Genomic DNA, 6000 nt, shown 5'->3' on the forward strand with positions numbered 1-6000 from the left:
ATGTATTCTCTTTGCCTCTCTAGATCTCCCAGAATCCAATATTTTTCGAAAATATCTTGCCTTGCCTCTTCGTTTATTTTAATTTTGCATTTTAATTTACATTTATCGCCACAAGGTGGACGGATTCGACGTTCTGCGATCTTTTTTGTGGGGTTTGATAGAGAAACATAAGATTTACCTGTATTGCGCAATGTTTTAGCAATCTTTGATTTCCAGGCAGCAGGGTTTCGTACTCGTTTTCTTCTTGGCTTGGGGTCTGTTGGAGCAGGTTCAATGGAAACAACTTGGGTATCTGCTGCAGATGGGCCTGGTCTATTGGATTCATTATCAGATGAACTGTTCGAGCTGCTAGAGCTTGATGACGATGAGCTGGAGTCTGAAGAGGTACTTGAGCAGGAAGACGAAGATACTCGTCTAGGTATTACAGGTGGCCGGGATTTTTGTCTTTTTTGGATAGAAAAAGTAGGATCCGTATCCGAATCATCTATAAAATCACTTTCATTACTCTTATCAGGTGTTAAAGACTTTTTTGAAGCTACAATAGGTGATACCTCGAGAGCTGATGCTGCAATAGGTGATACCGTGATAGCTGATGATGTGACTGGTGATACCACGAGTGATGATGGTGATGCATTTGCTTCATTTTCAGCACAAATTTTTATTTTTCTTTGTTGAGCAGTTGACCCAGCTTCTTTTGAGGTTGCTTCCATTGCTTTTTCAAGCAACAATAGACCCCGACCCTTCATCATCTGCCAAATAACATAAAATATTAAATTTAATTCATTAATACTGCATTATCTCTAAAAACATGTTAGATCTTCTTTTAAATAAATTAAAAAACAAATTTTCAAAAGTATTCTTTTAGTTTAGATAATAAGTAGTAATTCTTAGTATTAAAAAATAAAATATTGCTCTTTTTACAGAAATTATAACATTATTCAGATTTACCAACAATAGTGCATCATTGAACTAATTTTCACCTTTATCAAACAACACTGTACTATTTTGGAATAATTAAAAAAATATAACATACCTTCGTCACCAATACAGTATTATTTAGAAATACTATCAAATCAGCAGAAACAGGAAATTCACCAACACTGTATTAAAACTAAATAATTCGGAGTAATTTTCTATTTACATTTAACAATACTTAATTATTACGAAATAATTCACTGTTTCGTAACGTCACTACATGCTGCTTCCATAGACGAACATGTCCCAACTGGAATTAGATTCATATTCGCGGTACGACTCGGTAGTTATTAATTCACTAATAGAGACTTAGCGCGACATCTGTTGGCTGTTTTTGCAAATATAGATATGGCTGTCTTAGTGGTATGCGCGGACAAAAATTGCCTATTGTTCTAAATAAATAAGTCGATTTTGGGATTTTTAGACTTAATTCAGTATTGTTCTGGGTGTGCGATATACCTAGTTATTTTCATTATACAAAATATTTGTGAAATAATATAAAATTATGTGAAAAAACTGTGCTAACCTTCCTGAGTGCTTCAATACAATTGAGGTTAACTATCCGTATGTATTATCGAGTATTATTGTTGATTAAAACTGAAACATGAACCATTATTCATTGCTTTTGTTTATTGCGTTTGTTACAGCAACTTTTTAGAAATATTCTACGACCCTATATATCAATAATTGAGAACAAAGATTTAAGCACGAATACTAATAAGGAGAAAATGAAGGCTTGGAGCGATATAACAGAGAAGTAAACATTTTAATAAGTACCTGCATCTCAAAAAAATGACCACATTATTTAATCAAAACATCAGATTTAATCTAGCAAATATAAGGACAAGAGACAAAAAACAATTGATGAATCAGTGGAAGTGCACTAAATTGAATACAAAAAAAGAGTTGTCATCTTATCGCCGTGAAACATCAAAAACTGGAGGTGGAACAAAGCCACCATCACCTTCTCGAGACACAATGGTTTGAAGTAGATTTCAATGAATTTGATTGTGATGGTGTCGAGGTAGGAATGTTAATTATAAATATGATGTATGGTGATGTTCAAGGTTCAACCTTTCAAGCATAGGCATATGCTTACAACATTACTTTATTCCCCTACAGGGTAGTTAGAGATATTGTAATACCTCAAAACATCCATGTTGCACTTGTAGTACCGAAACTCTGTCCTGCCAGAAGTGAGCCCATTCCCACTTATAATGGACAGTGGGTATAATACACCTTAATACCTGAGTGCGAACCACTCACCATGATACTTAAATTAATAGATGTTATTTATATATTTCAGGTTATTACAAATAAAATCATTTTGGAAACAATTGATATCCCAAAAGCAAATAAAGCCAACAATGACAAGGTAATAAATCAGTTTTGACATAACTTGAATACTAAAAAAGCCAAACAAAGGTGTGCACAACAGTGACAACATAACTTAACAATTTCATTATTTTGTAGGATTAAAGAAAGGTTAAAGAAAATCATGTCGAACTGAACAACAAGAATCCCCAAACAACTCCAAAGAAACCTACAAGGAAGACACCGGTATTATATTTAAATTATCTCTATCTCTAAATAGAATAAAAGAAAGTTGCTATCCAGGTCTGTAGCATGTGCTACAAATTATATTATTAACACATTTATATAATTATATTAATATAAATGTGTTAAAAAATTTATAATATGAATTATAAAAAATTTTAAGTTTTGCATGGACAGAGCTTAAATTAATATTCTCTTATTTGTTGCAGAAAGCAAGTAGTTTTGGAGAAGCCTCGTAGATGCACAACCAAGTAATGATTAATTTAAAATTACAAACCGAAATTCTGATGAAGACATTAGAGTCACTTAAAAATAAATAGTATAATGAAATAAAAATGTTTTAAAGATAAATAGTGTTTTATTTGTTTAATGTAAGAGAATAATAATAAATATTTATTTAATTAATTTTTCAAATGTAAACTGAACTTTATTGACTTTAATGACTCCTTTTCCAGTCTTTGATTATTTAATTGTAATTAATTATTTGCATGCAATCAAAAACTATTTGTAATAATGCCAAAGAAGTATAACTTCTTACGCGCGTACATAAGTACACGCACCCTTTTTTTTTTTTTTAATGTTTATAAGTAGTTGTTAACAGTTAATAATGAATGCTAAATACTGTGATATTATATTTAAAGCTATCGACACTGGCTTATGCATCAATATCTATTTTTTTTTCAATAGTTTTATCTGTGGTTTTCAACTAACAGATGAGAGTTTTTATTTATTTTTTTATAATAAACCGAATAAAAATACTCAAGATTTGGCCTAAAGGTAGATAAAGGCCATAAACTCCAAAAAAAAGGTGAGAGTTTTCGTTTGAACTGAAATTATTCTAATTGAGAGATTTCGGGATTTACTGAAATATATGAATAACTCCACAACAATTTATATTGTCGGACGTCATGGATAAAGGATCAGATTAGTAAAAAAAAAATTAACCATCAGAAAATCTCGAGTGCGTCGGATTAACCTAGTAACAGTTAATTACATGCTAAAAAGTGTATATTTTACTAATCTGACAATTTTCAAGTGACGTAAAGAAAGCACAAGAAAGTTGTACAAAAAAACGCCATCTCGACATTCTTAAAATTAGAAGCGTATAAGTGATTTTTTACTTTTTTATGTATAGCTGTAAGATTAATTTTAAATAATTTGTTCCACGCCTGAGGTCAGATTTTAGTTCTAAAATTAATTTATCTACAAGGATCTTAAAACTATAATAAATACTAATGCTTCAGTTCATGATTTATAATGTGGTCGAAGACTATCAAACCTGTTATCCAAATTTCTGTGGAATTGCGTAATCTTTGAACTTGACTATTAGCGGTCACCTGTCTGCCCACACAAATTCACTTTGTGACATCTATAAATTCAACAATAAAACGAAGGTTTGAGGTGTATTTCAACACTAGAAATGGGTTATGGTAATCTTCTGGTGGCATTTGAAATAATCTTTTAAAAAAGGAACAACAAATTTAATATTGAATAAATTGTCTGCTTCGATGCTTTCTTGTTTATCATACGCGAATAATCAAATAATAAATAGAGGGAGTTCTGAGAAGGTCTTTTTTTTAAGGACAGGGGGGCAAACACGCAAGTTGGTCACTTAGAAATAAGTACTTACCTATTGGACACCTGCAACGCCTAGAGAAATAAAAAAAATAATGTTATATATAGTCCATATATAACATTATTTTTTTTATTTTATGTTACGGATTTTCAGATGCTATATAGAGATTATTTTTTTATAAAGCAAATAAATTATTTCGCGGTTTCGCCCGTCGGCACATATTTTATTTTTGTCGACACACGTCAACAAAAAGATGGTAAATTGATTCGAAGTCTACATTTACTACCAGTTCGCAAGTCAAGGGCGTAGAGCGGGCAAAAAGAACTGGCAAGAAACTCTCCACCGCTCTTTCTAATCGCCAAGTTTTGAGTCATACAAATTGTTTGAACTGGAGCAAATCCCAAGGATTGATATAAATTTAAATAATCGTCAAATTTATAAAAAGCTTTATTCATTAATTTACGTTTAATAATAAATATGGATATAGATATGCCACAGAGCAGTTTTACACTAGTGGCTTCAGCGTTTGAATCCCATACGTGAAGTCGTAGTCTGATCCCCGGCTGTGCACCAATGGACGCATTTAACATTCGCTCGAACGGTGAAATAAAATATCGTGAGGAAACCGGCTTGCCTTAGACCTAAAAAGTCGCCGGCGTGTGCCAACACAGGAGGCTGATCACTTGCCTATAAGCTTGACCATGAAACAGATACAGGAATCTGAGGCCCAGGCCTAAAATGGTTGTAGAGCCACTGGTTTTTTTACACGCTTTATATTAGCTTCACCTGTATGTATGTATGTATGTAACCGACTCCTTCGGACTCGATTTTGACCCACTTTTAACGGACAGATTTAATTCAAACTTTGCGCACCCGTCAAAGATCGATGACAATGCAATAATCCGAAAAAAAAAATTAAAAACATAAAAAAATTTTAACTGAAAAATAAAAAATTAAATAAATATAGTTTAATTTAGATATATGGTGCTTTCAAAGTTTTTTTTTACTCTATAAAAAGCGCAAACATATTAGATGTTAAAATGTAAAAACTAATGATCAATTTAAATGGAAACAATCGTCGGTCATGACATAAAGGTCAGTCTACTTATTAATGAGGATACAATTCGACTGATTTATCGGAGTTTTTAATCCGCCTAGAGAATGAAGGCTAACATGGATATAAATTGTGTTGGATTCATCTTTATTTTATTGCCAATACCAAAAACGTTAAGTATTTTTAATACATAAACATTTTATTCATCGGTTCTTAATATATTAAAATTATTTTTTATTTAAGTATTAAAAAAATAAGTATTGTAATACAGCGAGGAAATGCTGCCACAGGGACCAAACTTTTTAAATGAGTTTTAAATTTCTATTTATTAATTTTAATTATTATTATTATTAAGTAGGTTAAAAATACATACATTTGGACAGTTTATTTCCATATAACATGCGAATTTAGTAGTTAAAGTTACTGCGATAATTGGTGATATTATTCTAATATAGATAATGTTTCATTAATTTTTCAATATAATTTTTTTGTGTTCATTCGATAAGAACAATGAAAAAAACGAGTGAATATTAACGGACCAACTAATTTATGGTTATGACTTTAAATATTATTTAAGATTAATAGATACCTGTTAATACCAGATTTGGGATGTTCAAAAAATTCTTTATTTTATAAAACATATACCAAATAATTTGTTTCAGGTAAAATCAATTTACGAAATTTATATACTGTATCTATGGATTTCTTTAGATTATCTATGTCTGAATCTAATATGTTTTTGAAATACAGGTCATCCAAACCAGGTCAGCTCAGGCTCTGAATCATACCTGTACTCTTAGTAATTCTTAACTCAGTAAGAGTTAAACAAAACAAATGA

Source organism: Pieris napi, chromosome 14 (assembly GCF_905475465.1).
Source record: "Pieris napi chromosome 14, ilPieNapi1.2, whole genome shotgun sequence".
Taxonomy (NCBI): Eukaryota; Metazoa; Arthropoda; class Insecta; order Lepidoptera; family Pieridae; genus Pieris; species Pieris napi.